Source organism: Numida meleagris, chromosome 4 (genome assembly GCF_002078875.1).
Source record: "Numida meleagris isolate 19003 breed g44 Domestic line chromosome 4, NumMel1.0, whole genome shotgun sequence".
NCBI lineage: Eukaryota > Metazoa > Chordata > Aves > Galliformes > Numididae > Numida > Numida meleagris.
In genome coordinates this window covers 18,864,291-18,884,547 of record NC_034412.1, presented here as the reverse complement: position 1 = coordinate 18,884,547, position 20,257 = coordinate 18,864,291, and the positions used below count along the sequence as shown (strand labels likewise).

The 20,257-nt window shown below is 36.5% G+C and overlaps 1 long non-coding RNA gene across 2 annotated transcripts; it reads right to left on the bottom strand.

The window, feature by feature from the left end:
• Positions 457 to 17,075, bottom strand: LOC110398744. 2 transcript variants are annotated; one of them, XR_002438590.1, is made up of 5 exons: positions 16,994 to 17,075; positions 16,280 to 16,335; positions 13,835 to 13,986; positions 11,942 to 12,026; positions 457 to 880 (listed from the first exon to the last, which is right to left on the bottom strand). It is a non-coding gene; the product is annotated as an uncharacterized LOC110398744 (long non-coding RNA). The 2 variants fall into 2 exon arrangements; XR_002438591.1 differs by lacking the exon at positions 13,835 to 13,986.

Below are 20,257 nucleotides of genomic sequence, written 5' to 3'. Positions count from 1 at the left end.
TAGAAAATTGTCTCCTCTGATAGGATTGTGAAAGATGAGATCTAACCATTTATTTCTTGTGTAATGGTTCATATTTGGGTCGGTACAACCTGAGAAGCATTTGGGACAATTACATCTTGTTTCTGTGTGCAGCTGTTCAGAGATCCTGAGCTCACCTTCACAGCTGAGGTTGTGTGAGTTCCAGGTCTTCCCTGCAGATAGGGGCTCTAACAACATCATAGAGGACAGAAACCTTTAACTACCAAAAAACTGCAGCACAACACTTCACTGGGTCAGTACGGCAGTCAGTCATAGAGCAGGTACCATACACATGATCAAAAATATTCTCTGCCAAATACTCTACTTAAGATAAACTTCCAGTTTTCATAAAAACAAGACATAGCAGCCAAATTACTCAGGAAAATGCTACCCAGAATGAGACATAAAAACTTTCTTTAATACATACCAACATCCTTCAACAACCTTTTAAAATAAGACTGGAGGATGAGACATCAGAGTTAATGAGGAGTCTCCTCTTTGTCCCCCAGTCCGTAAGAGCAACAAGGTAGAACCTGTTTCCCTCAACATACAACACAGTGGTAAATCCAGTGTTAACACAGGAATTATGTCCTGTAATTCCAGATTACATGTACACTTTTGCTGCCTATCAGAAATAAAGGTAGGATTTTTTTTCTCTCATTTGGAAAAAGGTTAAACTAAAACACAAACTGATCTAGTTAGCATATGAGTAACAGTTCTATTCTTATTTTGCTTGTTTGGGTTTTGTTGTTGGTTTTTTTGGTTGGTTGGTTGGTTTTTGAGGTTGTCTTTGTTTGTTTGATAAATACTGAGGACAAAAACAGGAATTCTAAGTCCACATGCTTTCCATGTTCCAAGGATACTGAAAGAAGAAAAAAAGAATTAATGTCAGGAAGAAGCAAGACAAAAATACAAACAAGAATCATCTGAGTTTGTGGGGCAACTGAACTTATTGCTTGAAAGTATATCAAAGCTACTTGAGTTAGCTGGCACTACTCCAGAATTAGGTCCCTTTAATATCAGCCTTCACAGCTAAATAGCTTTCAACTATTTAAGAGCCTAGGTGTTAACTAGCTATTAATGAAAAAGAACAAACCCTTTGAGGTGGCTTCCTACTCCTCTCCCTTGCTACTGTCAATGAAGCTACGCCTCCACCTGGCAAACGGACAAAACAGCAAATTCCTTATGCACTGGAAATAGTCTTCACATCTAACATACCGCAAAGTTTTGGCACGTATGCTATTGGCTTCAGTAAATGAAAGATTAAGACTTTACACATGGAACTTGTTGCAAACCAACATAAACATTGTACCTACTAGATGAGATCAGATGAAACAAAGCTCAGAGTCTGGGGTACTACAACTGTTACAGTAGTTGGAAAAAAAATATATACATATATGTCTGTCTGTTTTTTGAGCTAGTTTAAGAGTAATGGCACGGGAAAAAGTTACATTAAGAAAAGTTTGTTGACCTAAGAGAAGGCACAGACCATTTTATGGGCTGTTCAAAACCAAATCTGCCAGCAGCTTGGAAGTGTGTTGGTGCAAGACAAGCTGCAAATATTCAGTTTTATTGAAAGTAATTGCAAACGACAGTACACACAATTATCTCAAATTCTTTGGTTGTTGTTCTGAGCTGAAAACCATGTTTTATGGAAGGCATCATATTCATAATTTCATTCTCAGACAGCACAGAGTTAACTTTATACAACACCATGAACAGAACAAACAGTAAAATCCTACATTCCCTCCTGGCCTTTGCAGTTCTACTTAACAAAACATCTTAGAGCTGGATTTAGGAACGGCAGGAGGAAGGAGAAATATTCCTGATAGTACTTAGCACATATAAGCAGCAATTTGTCACACCATGTCAAGGTCTTTTGCTTCCATTTTACAGCTGGAACAACTGATGCCCCATAACACCAGGGGTTCGGTGCAATCCAGCTCCCACTGTGCCTGTGGAACCCAAGGACCTGCACAGCTCTGGCTGTTCCTACATTACTATGAAGCCAAGGTACTAAATTTAAGCTTGCAAGTTATTGGGACAACTGGTCTGATCCAATAAGCTGTGCAAAAACATGTCCAACTAATTATGAGTGTAGTCTTAATTACTCTAATTCTAATTGGGATTATCAGTGGCTCTACCCACTACTTAAATACAAGCCTTTTCCTGTTTATACTGCTCCAAACCCTCTGACCATAAAGACTTCAACAATTTGCACTTATTGGAGGTAAACTGAACTAAGAAATTATACCTGAGACCAGAAGAACTTTAACCCTCAGCATTAATTCCTCTCCTGTTCTTAGTGATATAACACAACTATAAAATGTTTATTCCCAAGTTAATAACACTGACATAATTGTGATATTTTCATTTAATGTCCCATTTCAGCATTTTTTTAAACTTTGTTATCTGTTGACATTTCATAATTTTAGTTTTTATTTTTCTAGTTTATTTTAATTTCTTATTCTGTTACCTAAAATACATTTATATATTGCTTCCATCTTATGGATTTCTTAAAAGTAATATTCAAAATGTAAAATAGATACTTTGTCATGGATATTCTGTCATCCTGTAAAAAGCTTCAACAGTCTGTAATGAAACTTCAAAGTAGTAGTTACATTATAATACCAATAAAACAGTGATCAGTAAATTCTCAATAGTTTTACTGGGTAGTTAAAGATCTATAACCTTCCAAAGATTCTAAGTGGTAAATGAGTTTGAAGTTACTTACTACATTTTTAAACATTCTCCATTACTAATAAGTCTGTCTGATTAACCATTTAAATATTTTCATAACCCATTAAGCCCTAAAGAAAAAAATTATTTAACTGCAAATGTCTAGCTCCTAGGTACTTCTAAGGAAATTAAAAGGATAGTTCCCTAAAATTAAACGAGGAACAACAACAAAAAATCCTGTTAACAGTTCCCCTTCCTTCTTTTAATTTGTCATAATGGATAATTTGCAAAAAGAACAAAACCATATCAAGGCTTTTAATGAAAGTTTGATGGATCCAAAGTTCATATTTCCTTGTGGGGAGGGTGTGCAGAGAGCAAAGTAAAGAGCTGCAGTTTAAGCTATCAACAACAGCAAGTCTGGATATGATCAAGGTTAGTATTAGGCTAATCAGAAAAGTTTGGTCTTAAAAATATTTGACAGAGGGAACACTTGTGTTCCTCATATTAAATCCAAGCATCCAGAACAGGGGTTAGGTTGTTCACAGTCAAAATGATATACACACAATTATTCATCATAGAAAGCTGCAAACCCTCAGCGTGTAAAATTCCTTGCTATTGTTAAAGTGAATTTCCCTGAGTCTATATCTACCTTAATGTTCTAGAGTCTCCTTATGGTTGGAAGTTAACGTAGCCCCTTGCTTTTTGAGGGAGAGTGAACAATTTCCACAAACTTCTAGGGCTAGCTGTCATTCTTTGACCAAGCAAACAGAAGCAATCAGACCCTGAATCAGTACAGACAGCAGATTCGCATGATCATACCAGTGGAGCATGCATCTTGCAGCTCAGTTAGCAACTTTTTTCTTCTAACAGGCATAAAGCACACCTGAATTGCAGTTGTTCATAGAAAAAAAATAGAAAATACCTTTTCAGCAAATTTAATCACGGCACACGTTTCCTAAAATATTTTCTCCTCGAGATTTTTTTTTTCTTTTATAGCATCTAATACTTCTACTATTCTCCCCATACAAAAAAAAAGCAACCAACTCTCAGCAACCTCAAACACAAATATTTTTTAAACAGACACTAGACAAAGTCTTATGGAAAAAAAATCCCCAGATTCTCAAAAAATATAAAAAGGAGAAAGGAGAAGGAGAAAGATAACTCTGGAAATATGATACTACATGGTAAAATGTACAATCAAATTTAAAAGCATTCACTATGGAACAACAGTGAAATAGAAAAAACAGGGACATGAGCAGATGTTTTACATCACTGCTTTTAATTACATAAAAGACTTTACATTCCACATCAGCTGGCACAGAATCACTCATTGGGCAGCCACTTGCGTTCTGCTTTCTCTTAAAGGTGAGCTACAAAGCTAAAGTGAAAATCAAGCTCATTTTAGGTGTTTGAGCTAAATTCCCTCCTCCCCCATAATAAATGCTTTTCAGCTAGCCTCATACAGGCAGCGGTAATGCATACACTCCAGCTCTCATCTAATTTTGTGAATGCATTTCCCAGCACACTATGAAGTAGATTACCTCTTCCCTCAGAAGTGTAGCTGTTAACTAAGCTGGGAACATTCTCCACACTGAGTTTCAAGGGGCTGCTACTCCTCACCTCTTCCCACTGATGCCTGAACAATCCAGAGGGCCTGTGATACGAGCGTCATGGCTACAAACATCAGCTTCGCTGGCTATGGCTCTAAAACTTATTAAAATAACTGCTACTATGTGATAGAATATCGTCGCATCAAAATTATAATTTTTGAAAGTATTTTCACCAAGCCTTGAATGCTTAGACATTCTCTAGCTCTTTTGTTTTGCAGTTCTCATTATAAGCAAAAATAGAAACAGAAACCTGTAAAAACATACACATTTCAGACATTTAAGACCTAAAAAGAAGTTCTAAGTGAAGTGACAAAGTGGAAAATTGTATAACCTGCAGGCAGGGATGCAGTAGACCCATTATCCTTTGCCATTTCAATAGCTATTTCCTCTAACAGTCTGTCTATGGATTTGCACTGATAAACAGTTGGAGCACTGGCTTTCAATTTTATTCTTTTTTATAAACATCCAAACCATCACTGATTAGAGCATGTAGCTACTTACAACACATATTCTGTCTATCAGCATCTTCGGTGCAATTTCACACATGTAATGTCAGTAACAATCTGTATTGGAACCAGAATCCCCACCCTTCAAAGTACCACTTATTTTCTCCATTTTCTTCTGGGTGTAAAGTATAATTAGTTCCTTAAGTTCGGCAGATCTATAATGTTCAAAAATAAAGACTATGTAATTCATTAACAAGAAAGGCTACTATAAATCTTGTCCTTGACACTAATTCACACTCAAGGCCTAATACATCTCTTAGTTCAACCTATATGACTGATCTCAGTTCAGATATTCCACACTGCTTAAAAATGGACCCTTTTAGAGAGTCACATATGTACACAAGATATTTATTCAGAATCCAGATCTAGTGTCTGGTTTTGAAGGAAAGGGCTCATTCTCAGTACAGCCTCTGAGAAGGAAAGGACTGCTCTCACACAGCTCTAGTAGATTTTCCATGTGATTCGTGAGAATGAAACAAAATCCTCTGGAGGATTTTACCCAGACAAAGTAAGAAGCTCATCTCCCAAAAGTTTTTAGCCCAGATGTAGGTCAGTCACTTCTATATAAGATGTTCAAGTCTTTAATTTGGAGCCTAAACCCCACACTGGAGCCCATCAAACCAGCTGTCTTGATAAAAGATTCACCAGAACTTCCAGAATGCATAGCTGCCATTTTGCTTGGAAACCACTTCCCTCTGCTCAGGTTAACATAACACTGGACTGGAGGTGCTCACAAGAAATTTACTCTCCAGTACTGCTGGTAAAGAATATGTTTGATAAGGTGTACTATGAGCATACTTCATTACATGCAAACTAGAAATATCACCTGTGTTTTTACTAGCATATGAAGATCTAACTCCTCCTATAATTACAGTGTCCCACAGATTGGAATAGACAGGGTCCATTGTCCCATCTATCTCATGACAGAACTATTGTGAAGACGTGCCTTCAGAACGGATGGCAGAAGTTTTCATTCTGGGCTGAAATTAAGGATTTCTACCTTACAAAGCATTCACAATTTTGTGTTCACATTGAAATCGAGCTCTTTTTTTGTTGTTCAAGGTAAGTATCCTAAAGGACACCTTGAATAAGATACAAAATATATCACCTTCTGTTCAACTTGTAAAAGCACATTCTTAGAACAAAACTGATTTCTGGATGGTATGTCTTTGTTTCCCAAATTTTAGGGGACCTCACACACACTAAACAGTGCAGAAAGGAGTTATGCAGTTACTCACTTGGTTACTACTAGTCTTGAAGAAAAAGCAAAAGGGGGCCTTCAACATACCACTTTTATATTGCGATGTATTAATTAAAGCGGGATAGAAGCAGAACTGAAGATTTACCCTGCTGTTTGGATTCAGAACATACAACAGCTGCTCTTTCCGTTGTTTCAAGGACAGCCAAATACTATGTGCCTCTGTTTAATTAGGATGTCAGCAGCTCCTACTATCTCCTCTTCATTCAGTCTGAAGATAGAGGTCTACTTAATCTAGTTTATGAGAAAAGCAAATATCTTATGGATGGGAAAAAAACATCTAAGAGAAAGCAGAGGCATTTGAAATTGTGTGGGAATGGAAGGTAGCCATCTACATAAGAAGAAATAAGGACCTAAACATAAAGAGAGAGCTAAAAGAACACCTTTTCTGACTGTGACTTTACAGATTCTTTCCACCAGCAAAATCACCAACATGGAACATTTGGATACTTAAACAAAAATAATCAAATCTATTTTGCTCTTCAAACAGAAACATAATTTGATTTTTGGCTGAAATATTCTTTTACAAAACATAAATTTATTGGAATTCTTCTATGAGAAGTATTTAGAATTGTTGCAGTTGTCTTCTGAAATGGAATGAAAATCAAATACAAAATCATGAAACAGTGATTAAACAAATTCTGTCTTAAATGTTATCTACCCTCCACATAGCTTTGACAGCAAAATAATTACTAGTCCTATAAAGACATTAAAGGATTATGCATCTGTTGTCACTCCACTATCACTCATTGCAGATGGCAGAAGCAGGTAAAAAGGATTGGTTACATATTTATTAAAAGTTATGTTTTCTAGATACACAGGCTCTTTTCTTGATAAGATTTTACTTGACATGAAAATGGTCAGAGATGGTGAATCTGTGCTTGAAACGGAGTTTACCAACACAACCGTGCACGCATCTTCATCATGAGATCTACTCCACTAAGGTCATGTTTATTAGTGATTCTGTAGGCCTCATTCTTCCCGAGATAACTCTATTAAAGTGAATGGATATATCTTGCCTTATGTGTTTTAACCTCTAGAGAATATGCTGCCAGTGAGGCTAAACAGATGAGCAGATCAGTGTATCACACTTTAAAAAGATGAATGAAACACTTGGGATTTAGCAAGGTATTTATCAGATAAATTCCACTAAGAATGGAGGTTTCAGATTGCTTTTATGGTGCATTTTACTGATGGTATCTGGCAAGCTCCCCAGGTATAGCAGCATGCATCAGGGAATGGTCTAATAAGCTACTATTTTAAATGGCTCACTGTAAACATCCCATTGCACATAAACACTATTCCACAGTGTATTAGGTGGATAAGAGTGACTGAACCTCTAATGTAATTATTCTCAGTGAAAGACAATAGTTGATTTTTCATTTCTTCCTTTTGCTTCCAAGCTCTGAATAAAAGTTGTTGCAGCACTGTCAAAGCAATTCACACTTCACATCTGAATGTAATTATAGCATTGAAAGAAAAGTCATGCAACTTGATTACACTTGGGTTTACAATTCCAAACTGCTTTATGAAAGCAAACCAAACAAACGCAAACAAAGCTCATACGTCTTACAGTCTCCATGAGCAAATTCTTCCAGGAGAGAACTAAAGTTTATTTTAGGAATATTCTATGATAATAGGAATTTCCTGTTAGACAAGTATCTAGTACTGAGTATCAAGTAGCTCCTTGGTGCCACTAATAACAAAGCCCTTCCCCAAACCCACCCTGGTTTGTTTCCCTTCAGTCATACAATCTATTAAAAAAATTCGTAGGAATATATGGAAATCTACTATAAGAATTATGATTATACTATCTAACTTTCATTTATTGAATCATGCTAAAAGATCAATATTTCTTCTCCTCTGCAGAATTAAAATAACTACTGCTTAAAAAAACACACAGAATGGGAGAAGAATCAACAAGTCAATACAATATCACACAAAAGATACCATCTGAAACGAAGTCTGAGGTCACACTTGGGAAATAAATCACACTTTCATACTTGAGATGAGGTTCAATCTCTTGTTCTATTACACCATATACAGTAGAAGTGCTTCCAGTATCTTGCAGTCTAAATTGGTGTTTTTTCCAGCTTTCCATTCAAGCACAGGAACAATGCAGAGATAGATATATTTGTCTTCGATGTTATTCATGAAAAGTAGTTCTGAAGCCATAAAAGCCACTAAAATCTTTAAAATATATATAATATGATGTATGCACACATCAGATTGAAAGCATGATGCCATAGCCAAAGCTGTTTGGCTAAGCCTGGCTGTGGAAAAATATAAACAATAGGAGGAAATCCAAAGAGAAAACCCTCTTTACAGAGATAGCAACTAAATGCAAAAACTGCTACCTCCGTATACTGCACAGTCTTCCCTCTCCAAGTATGAAAGCATGGAGGCACATGGAGAAACATTTTCTTAAAAACCAGGGGATGACCACCAGGCTCTGGCTACTGAAAATAGCTTTTTGAATACAGCACCTCTTAATTCACCTAAAACTTTATGGTGCATCCTAATGGTATCATTGTAAATACATTCTCTCTTGAAATGGCAGGGGCAAAAATAAAGTGTTAAGTTTTATAAATGAGCAAACAGACAAAATGGGGATCGTCCACTGAAGGCAGGTCTAGTCTTTCAAGGTACAATCCAAAGCCCATTAAAGACTCTTTTTAAACTTAATGCATTTTAGATCAGGCACCAGGAACTTTTTCAAACAGTTGGGTAAATCATTACATCTGCATTATCAACACATTTAATTTTAGTTGCTCTGTATGTCAAGGCCTTTCCTTACTCTTTGGTATTAGAGAAATCCAATCAGAAGACTTGCAGATGTTGTGACTCCTCTCTCTTATAGCTCTCCCTCTTTCCTCATATCCCACAAACATTTTTCTCTCAGCGTTTCATAAGCCATGTTTCTCACATCCAGCATTCCTTATTGCTTTTATTCATAACCTTTTCCAGAGTTGTTAGAATTTCTTCAAGTATTCAGATTCCCACCAGCTCCAAAGGCTGTACTGATGAGGGGGGAAGGAAGAAAGGTGACCGAGGGAGAAAAGACCTACAACGTTCAGGTTCTACACCTAACCTGATTTTGCCATGAGCTCTGCATAGGCCAACTCTTGCTCTCTGAAGTTGAGCTTTTCTCATAAGGAAACATCATAAAGGTGGTTTTTTTTTTTGTTTTTTTTTTTTCAGTGATCCCCATACTTCTCCCCAAGAAATCATACCACTGTCATGAAATGGGCCAAATAAATTAAAAGCTGCGCTAAAAGAAGAATATTGCAGATAATGTGCATGCCTCAACAGGAGCAAGAGGTATTCCCTCTTAGACTCACAAGTTTTAAAACGGTAATTATTATTTTGGCAAAAACTTTTTCTGATAGAGGATCTCACATGGAGTCACTCTGCCAAAAGGGGTTCTTTATACTGAAAGTGAGCAGTTAATTAAACAAAACATTTCTGAACCATAAGAAAAATCAGTACATAATACCATCGCAGAAATCTATTAAGTATTTGCAGTATACATAGATTTTCGTTGCATGATCTGAACCATAATATTTCTCAAACTCTTTGAACTCCTTCAATGAAAAACGTCATAACAGTCATCTTATTGGTATCTGAGGCTATGAGGAAGGATTCTCTTTTACCTCCAGCTGCAGGTTCCGGCACTAACACCTAACCACAGCTATGATCATTTTCTAAAGCAGCAAACATCAACCCAGTCCAAAAGCAGTGCCTGACCTGTTGGATCTAGTAATCCCCAATTTACTGGGGAGCAAGGGACAACTACCTTCAAAAGCAAAACAGACAGAGGCAGGAGACTCTGGCTTCTTGGTACCACTGAACCTTGAATTGTCACAGGACTGGAGACTTCGTGTCTTGCACAATAGCTGATCAACTTTTTGGCTTGAAGTAGGCAATATTTAGTAGATTCTGCTGAGTTTCTAATTTAAGGGAGAGAAATGCAGCATGACACATGGCTGTTTGAAGGTTAGTGACCTCTGGGATAACACTACTGCTGGGGAGATTCCCTGGATTGCCTGAAGAGGCACATTCCTACACATAGAGATTATTTCACATTTTTTATAGCTCAGCTACCATTTTTAAACTGTATTTGAACTCTGCATATTATTAGGGGTTATTTTCTCATTATGCATCATTAGAATTTCTATCTGCTGACATAAACATAATCTAAATTCTAATATGAAACCCAAGCAGGTCCATGGTCTGTATGTTTCAAAATGAACCAAGTATTAAGTTTACTCAGTACATTTGAACTCCAACTTCACATAGGTGTCCACAGCTGAGTTTTCACACATCTACTCTGATAGAAGTTTACAGCTTACATTTTACTACATCTATTTTTGGCCATTCGTTGGAACAGCTTGTACAAATTCTCAGGCAAACTGATTTCCAAATGGCAGTTTAGATTGGCACTGATTGACACAGTCTTGAATACAACTAAGCAGAAAAAGCCAAAAATGAAATGAAAATCTGATCACCAGATTTGATGACTAACATCTCAAGACTCAGAAGTTGGTCTTGACTGCCAGAGGCAAGAGCAATGATTTGCAAATAGAAGAGACCAAAAGTTGAACCATAGCCTTAAAAAGTTGAAACTGTGGTAAAAACACAACAACAACAACAAAAAACCTTCAGTTTGGTTTTCAACTCATTATTTCCACATGCCTCCATCTGAAGTGAAAAAAAAAAAAACAACCTACGTGTAAAGACATACTGGAATACCTTTTCAGAAACATTCCTTCGAGTTCTTTCTAATTCCCTGTGATGGGGTGTGCTTTTTTTCTAGAGGTAATTCTGCAAACTTAACTTCATTACAGTTTACAACAAGGTAGTTGTGCTTAAAGTAATGCTGCAATTACATTAATAATATACTTCAGCATTCTTTTGTTGTTTGAATTAATTTTCAGTTAATTTAATAATAGAATTCAGTTCATATTTTTAAGCTAGGGGCGTATATCTTATTACTAACATGGCTTGATTTAGAAAAGAAGTTCCATTTTCAAATGAATCAAGAAGATGTGCTCTGCTAGGAATTCACCAGCCCACAGAATAGAACTTGTTTGTAAGAAAAGGAACCATCAACATGTTCAAGCATTCTGGATAAGATTAAACAGTAAAAAAAAAAAAAAAAAAAAAAAAAAAAAAAAAAAAAAAAAAGAAAAACACAACCAAATCAAGATGTGAGAGTTTTGTGTACAAAGAACAGAAACCAGACATGCAGAGGACTGAGAATGATAGACTTATACTTTCTCTGAATCCATGTTTGGGACTCACAATACATTAACTTGTATGTACCATAAATATTAGGCATACTAAGTTTGAGAATGTTGTGAACTTTTCATTTAGCTTTTATAGCCATAGAAAGTAATTCTTAAGTATTACATTAAGTGTACTATTCTCAGAAACTAGTACTCCTATGAACCCAAGAACAGATAAGCCAAAAATCCCCCAAAATAAATTTAAAAAACAATGAAAAAGAAACTACACACCTAGACTATTTGACAGTGTTAACACGCATTCTGTAAGACTAAAGGTAAAGTACACCATTTTGCTTCCTTAAAAAGTTTCAAGCTGCATAACAAATAAAGATCATAGAATTGGCCTTGACTGGCCAGGTTCAGCATAGTTTAAAGTGAATTGTAATTGGTACCTAGGCTGTCACTTTTCCAGTATAATACACATTTGATGTATTATAAATTCTTTAAACAAGTTTTCTTTGAGAGAAGTGAAGTACATAGCAGAATTCTCAAATGATAAAAGTAAAGTCTTCACTCTTGGTATTTCCATACCACCAAGAAAGCCATGTTGCACCCCATCCCTCCCCTCCCTTGTTACATTACCTCACATTCCAAGATGAAATCTTGGGTTTCTTATTAGCTCCATAATACATGGTCCAGAGGAACAAGAAGTTTCAAACTTCAGAGGCTGAAACCAAGCAATCATAGTTAGATATACATAATGGAAATACCAGTAAGGAAGCAGGGAAACATCACAGAAACACTACTGCACTGAAACAGAAAGACTGTACTTCACTCACACCTGCACCACAAGCATTACAATCCTGGGATATAGGCAACACCTGCAGCTTTCTCTTTGAGGCAAAAATGCTTTTAGCAGCTGCAACTTGATATCCTGATCACCATATTTCAGGGGAAGCCATTCCCAGGCTGTGTGTTTCTGTTTGTATTACAACAGATCCTGAGAGCTACTGAGAATTCTCTATCAACTTGCCCTGTTCCCTGAAACCCTCTGCAAGATCCAAATAGACATTGTGGAGCTCATTACTCATGTAGCTGAGTCTAAACACAAGACAGTACTCTCTTCCAGAATTCACATCAGATGTTATACAGGATGGCTAAGTCTCAGGCATTTGCTGGACTGGAATTTACTTAGCATTTATCCAGCACTTGGGCAGGTACGCGATCCATTTGGTTATTTACCTACATTTAGGATATTCAGCCACCAGATGTCTCTGCATTGTGTGCAATTCGGGAAACTGCTGCAATTTTTGCCCAAAAGACAATGGAAGCCACATACTTTTCTTTGTACATCTTCTAAATTAAAAGAACTATGTTTTAAGCATCCAGTAGTCAAGTTATTAACTGCTTACCAAAGAATATTAATGTTTTAATACTAAAGTTACTTCCTGTTTCCTGAAATACTCCATAATTCCAGCATTCGCAATTCACTAAATGCTTTGACAACTGCTGAAAATGTGACGAACACCCCTGTTATAGAAATGTTAGGGAAGGTAACCTCTTCTTTTAAGTACATGAGATGTCTACGTTTGCTCTCAGTCTTACAATGTACCCCAGAAAAACCACATGATGAAGTGCATATGAGTTTATCGGTTCTTTTTCCAGCATACAGAGTCCATTCCTTTGAAAATCATAAATATGTATTGTTTACTTTGCTTTCTGTTACTGTGGAAGTGATATATTTTCATTCTATTGTTACATCGTCTTCATCTATGGTAAAAATTATTCATGTTGGTAACAAACACTATAGCGATGTAAAAGGAAATATTCCGCTCAATGTACCTACACTAGCAGATGCGAACAGTATAAAACCCTAGCTGATGGTTAAGATTTTAAAAACATCTACATTACCTATCGAATAAGTAAAAGATTTCATTACAGGAAAATATTGAAAACAGCAGCATCCATATTCACACTATGCTTGATAAAAGAACAGAACAGAGACCCAGATATTAACATCCCTTCTTTAGTGAAACTGGTGTTTACCCAGGTATGTTTCAACATTTTGCACTGTGCGTGTCTGATGAGAAAGAAGTAGATCAATGAAATATCTCCTTAAACACTTTCTGCAGCACATTTACGTCATCTGCACATTCACAGTAACTAACTGATTAATTTCAAATCGCTGATATAGGCAATCATTCAAGCATATGAAGCAAAGACCGGAATCAGGGCTAGAACTTAGGAGCATCTGTTTCTCAATTATGGAGCTGCTCAGTGAGAGCGCAACACTCATCTGCCTGTTAGGCACACGGCAGCAGAGGCTTATTTATAGTTGCTCCTCAGGATGCTGTAATTTGTATTAAAATATGTACTGACTGAATTACTCTTCAGCACATGGATTTGAGAGTAACAGAAGTTTTCCCACAAATCCCCATTCTATTTCAAGCTGTAGCTAATACGAAGGATTTGTCCAAAAGGCAGTAGTCCCAGATGGGATGAAACCTGATCTTTAAACAGCAGAAAACAACTTACATTTTTTCAAGGATATTATACCAATACCACAAAGTGGAATTCTCGTTCATTCATAATGATATATGAGTATCTCCTGACTATCAGATGGACACACAGTATTAGGGAACGTTCAGATGCAACACCAAAGCTTGAAATCACACTTGGAAAATAATCTGTAAAAACACAGACAACTTCTTTTACTACTAGTTTGTCCTTCCCTCTCATGCATGCAACCCATCTTGAACAAACTGCTAACAAGAACTACGATCACCCAGTGCTTCAAAGGGCACCTAAAAGTTCATGCTTGCTTACTCCCCACCAACTGCCCCTTTGCTCTCCCCTGCTGTGTATCTTGCACACCTGGCAGTCAATTGCCAGTTTCACATAATTAGTCTAATCTCTCCCAGTTACATTATCACCTGCTCTGCCTACAAATCCACAGCCCTCCCACCTCCTCCAGTTAACAAGTTCTTACTTGTTCCTTTCTAACGTGGAGTTGGGAAACAAATACTATTAAGAAATTAACTCTTTCCTGAAACACTTTGCAGTTTACTACTTCCAGGTTGTGCTTCCAAATAAATCCTCAGCAAACGCTCACAATGAGATGAGATAAAATACTGCACTTTCTTTAGTGATCAAGTGATTCATGCACTTTAAGCCAGGATGTACCCAGTTCTATGCATACATTACAATTCATAACCCTTAACAATCCAATTTTCAAAGGTTATGTAAATTAAAATTAGATTACTTGAAATGTTCTTGTTAACTAGTTTGTAATTGATCTGTAGAACACAGCATCCCAAGGATATTAAGTTTTCTCCAGCAAAAAGTGATGTGATTGAATAAGGAAAGGATGCATCTGTTCATAATTTAAAGACTTGAAAGTTTTACAAAGATGTTTTTTCTACCTAGATTCCCAGGAATTGTGTGATTCATATACAATTTCAATGGGTGCAGTGACAGAAAGCAGTGTTGCATAACATAAAAAAAATTGAGTACAGATTGAGCAAACAGGTTTGTTATGCCTAAGAATAATGACAGCGAATATAAGTCATCAAGAATGTGAAAGTCTGGTGCAAAGAGATATTAACAGTCTGTCTTTGTTTCAAAGTACACATAGTAGAGGGCTTAAGATGCAGAAAATAAAGATTCCACAAATCTGTGAAGATTCAGCAAGAAGTAAAGCAAAAAGGCAACTTTCAGATGGCAACAGTAATGAGCGAGGTACAGGTAGGGAAACCGGAAAGCTTCTATCAGAGGGAGCTCTGGAGAAAACCTAAAGGAATGCCCTTCTTGGACAGCCTTACATAGAGAAGGACTTAATCCAATATATGTAAAGTGCAAAGCGGAATTAGAAGCAGTGGTACACGTTATGCTTGCAGACGCTACTGCTGCAGTTCTAAGCCTCTTGCTTAGCTCAATCTTTGGGATAACCAGGGAGGTGGAAAAGCTTCAGAGAAATTCAGATCAAGTTTGCATCTGCTTGTTTTCCCTTGCAGGTAGCTGTTAGATGGGAAGTTGGTGGTTTCTTTGGGTCTTGCAATTTGCACAGTTACTCTGGAAAAACAAACTTTTCATGAGGCTCTACCAAAGTGAATCTTTCTGCACAGATACCCAGGTATTTTCCTGCTCCTTTCTCACACGATAAAAAAGAGGGAATGTGCAATAAAAGGCAAACATAATCCTGAAGGGAGAACATGTCCATTAGAACAGAGAGATACTGAAACTAAAATATACTAAAATTAAATATGTCAATCTAGATACTCAAAAATTGAGTGGTTTCTTTTTTGTTTGTTTTTTAAAGCACATTACAGACAGCCAGCTGTTGTGAAATTCACGTGAAGAAGCACCTAATCTACTTCTGGAAGTAAACTGAATTTACAAGGTCAGGGATTACTTGTGTAATTGAAGTATATTTAGAATATAATTACAACAAAATAGAGTTAGAAAAAAGTGAATCTTTCTGGTGGGGGGGTGTTCCTTGGATTGTTTTACTTTGTGGGGTGAGTTTTGGTGAGCAGGGGGCAGTAGTGGTGGTGATCTTAGGTGCCTGTTGTATACATGCATCTCCAGAAATCTGCTCTGAATACCTTGATCACACCCAGAAAAATTGTGATGATATCAAAACTTGAGACAAGTTACTCTATATCTGAGTCCAAGATAAATGTATATAAGTCCTTACAAACATACACATCCACTTCTTGCTCAAATAACCTAAAGCCCATGTCCTGCCCGTGAAAGTCAAGAAGGACTGAAAATCATCCATCCATGTCACCAAGCCATGCTTCCTTCCAGATTATTTCCAACAGTATTACCTCAGATGCCATTCTCTAAACCAAATTTGAGTATCTTTATGGGTAGCTTCCAGTTCTCTGGAATCCAAGAAAAGTACTTGCATACAATTAACTTATTATTCAAATAGTCTCAATTTTCAAATCAATAAAATAAAGGCAATGTTAAACTCACGAGAATTATCTCCAATATCAACAATTCTTCTATCTGCGGCCAAACAACTGTCTCACCTAGAGAAAAGAGAGAAAATAATCTTCAAAAAGACAGTGAGACTTAGTTGCTGATACTATAAACCTGCCAGTTTAGGAGTATGTATTTTTGTACGTATTGCAGAGAAAATTGATGTACCCTACTTTGCAGAAAGAGCAATAAACAAAGACGCTGAGAAGTTATTGCTGTATTTCAAATACAAAACATGAAAATTAAGACAACAGTGACATCTTTGTTTTTTCACTTACATTCTTTGGCAAATATGGGAAAACCTGACTTGCAGTCCTGGTTAGAAAATTCCTGAAATGGTTTCCAGCAGCGCTTGCAAAGTGCTGACACTGACCTGCAGGGCCAGTTCCGAAATCCAGTAGCACTTGTCTAAACAAACAGTGCGTACTCACTAGAGTTCTTGTGCAAACAAACTATAAATACAACACCAGTGTTACAGATTTTGCATTTGTACATCTCCTTAAACAAGCTTAAGATACACATATTTGAACTGAACCAGCATTCAACCGTACTGCAAACTTCCATTACAGCTTGTAGTTTTATGAGATAAAATATCATGTTACTTATTGAATCAATAATATTAATAGAAGATTGAACTTTTTTTTCTACTATAAGAGAACTAAAATGATCTGGATCACTAAAACGATTTCTCTTCAGTGGCCTACCTACCAATTTTGTCCATGTAGCCAGATGCTATCTTCATTTTGAGTTTTTTGTGGTTTTGTTTTCTTCATTTCCATCTCTTTAGCACCTGAAAAGAGAAAACACATCCCAGATATTTTCTTTTCTGTCTTATGGATTCTTAAACATTGGAGACTGACACAGACAGATCCTGACAAGAAAGGCTCTCCCCTCAGCATTTGCAATTATTCAGGTCCCAGTTCAGTTTACCACAGAACAAGGCACAAGGCTGGAAATTCAGTGGTAGGTCATAATTACCTCCTGAGGTACTGGATCAGGGATTTTAATTTACAGAGATGTGATCAGCTGGACCAAAATCTGTCTTTTCCTGCATGCTGAAAAGTTTTCCTAAAATCATAAAACTACTGCAGCAAGAATATAATTTCCTTTGCTGACCTATAAGTTTTTAGGGATCTCTAAAAGGCACATAATTCTCAAATTCGACAGAATCATTCACAGAGACTACAGAGGTTTTATTTTATTTTGTACAGGTTTTCCAGATTGCTAATCTGTAACAGATGCTTACATGTAGGAGGCTAAAATCTTCTAAATCTATGGTAATTAAAAAAAAAAAACAAAGATGATAACTGTGAGTAAATTTTTTTGTAAAACTCTAAACTCTTATATAAATGTCTGTGGGATAAGGACCTAAGGGTTAATCTTGCTAGATGCTGATTTCAGCAAGAACAACATTGACACTCTTAAGAGAAACTTAACAGGAAACCTAATTTTAAGGGTTCAAAGTTATTTTTGTAAAAGCCAAAGACATTTTTGTGATGAATTTTGCATTTGGGCCTTGAATTTTGAACAGTTGGTAACAAATGCTTCAGTTTGCGTGATACAACACTCACCTGATCTGAAGTAACAAGTTTCCTATATGATTAGTCTACGTAGATAACACTGTGCATCCACCCTAAGCAAACTACCTCTAAACTAGTAGTTTCAAATATTCTTACTTCTGCCAATCCTGTTTACTGGAGGTTATATCTAATCTGAGTAAAACAAAGCAGTACTTTATTAATGTAAAATGCTATTTCTCTATGCTTCTGGAAGATGGTACAAGCCAGGTTTTCTAAGGGGAACAGAAGTGAGATGAGCATGACCTTTGGGAAAAAGGCCAGCAATTTTCCTTCTACCTTGGAAAAAACTTCCTTTGTATTTTCTTAGGATACAAATGTGTTAGTTTAACATGATGTCGGTCAAACTCTGCAGGTTATAAGGCCATACTTTGTTTATCTGCAGTTCTGATATTAAGCAGTCCAGAGATTGAAAAAGAGCTATCTCAATTTCAAGATTAGTATTTGAGATTCACAAATACTGCATTTGTGAACATGCCCTATGACTATTTATTATGTCTATTTTTATTAATATCCATAAATTACAAATGGATTAAAGTAACACATAAATCTTCATAAAATTTCAAGATTCTGAGGTCCATATCTTAGAGCAGAAAGAGTCCAGTTTTAGCTTCAATCCTATCTCATTTTCTAATTTGGAAATTCGTGAGAATTGCCATTATTAAATACCAATTCAAAATACTGTAGGAATTCTGTAGACTATGCAAGAAAAAACGGAATCTGACTTGCTAAGGATTTTGCCATGGTTTTCTTATGCCATCCATTATAGACAGATTGTGCATTCATAACTCACTGTGTTTTAGAAACACTTGTAGCTAATGTCCATACTCTCTTGAGAGCAAAAGCATGTGTATGGAAAAAAAAAATGTGTTGAGTTTGCTGTTTCTTCTAAAAATTACTCCTAAAGTTACTACCTAAAGCTTTGTTGTTCCCCCTCCCCCCCCTTTTTGTTTTTCAATTTTGAAATTAAAAAAGGTTTCTGAACCCTTTTTCCAAAGTTCTGTGAAATCTCATCTTGGTTTTAATCAAGGTTTTACTGCCAAGCTGACTAGGTATCATTCACTAGCTCCTCAGCCACATTGCCAGTTTCAGAGGACTCAGAGGCAAATTAAAGACAAAATTACACCAGAGTATGTAGTGCACAATTACTATATTTGATTATATACCATTTGGCACATACACCATAGACATAAATAAGTAGATTCCCATGGAAGTCATTTTTATCTTCTAGAGCCAAATTAGTATTAAGGCAGATTTATTTTTTAGATGTCAAAGGGGACTGCACCTATATGCTATGTTTTCAGCTTGTGTCAGCTTCCAAACTGGAAGAAAACAAGCATATTTGGCCACAATTGCAAAATGAGCTCTAACCGTGCTAAAAAAAAAACAAAAAAAAAAAACTGTAGTAATTGTAGAATTCAATATATATCAGAAGTTATAATTATTTTGCTTCGTAAATCTCAATTTACAGTGTCACAGATCGAATTGCAGATTTTAAAAGGACATCAGAGTCATGGAAAGTGTGTTGACTTCCCAGTCTGATTACTGCAACGCACTACAGTTGAGGGTGTCCTGCTGAATTATTTAAAAGTGTTACATTTGAGTCAAAATATAGCAGTTTTCCTGATTAATGGTAAATGTAGTTAAATATTCTTCATCCAAGTTATAATAAGCAGCTGGTGTAATGACTCATGGACATCTTCAGAATTTCCATCATAAAATGCCAAGTCTGCTTCACTGCTCGAGAGACCGACTTCTTGATGTTTTTCAGGAGCTCCTAAGGGGTAGCTAGGGGTAGGTACTGCTAATGAGTAGGTGCATAGGGTGGTTTCTTCCTAGCTGCAAATTTGGTTACATATACATGGGTGTCAGGCAGCCTGCATCCAAGCACATCAATGGTAAAATTATATCAGCTTCCTGGTGGAAGGAAAGTTGAAGCCACCTGTAAGGGTACTATTTAGAGAGCCTGATTCTCAGTATGTACTCAAGGCATACCCCCACTCAACGTGTATCAGTGGTGCCGGAACCAGAGCAGTTCATGGACAATCAAACCCTACTCCTTCATTCCTGGTCCTACACAACTCACTAATGTAGACATACTCTACTGTCCTCCTTCAGAATGCTTTTCTATTTAGTAGTGCCCCAAACAAGAACCTCTTTAATAAAAGCAATTATCCTTTTCAAAGCATAACAAGTCTTGAAGGTTTGATACATGTCAAATTTCCTCACCGAGGAACCAAAATATTTGCTGAAATTAGCAACTGTTTTGGAAGGTTTGGATGAAATTTTCAGACAGAACTTTATAAAATAGAATAATTTGCTAAGTGACCAGCTCTCCAGAGGGTCTGATCAAGTTTTGAGATGAATCTGTTTGAAATTTAATAAAAGACTGATC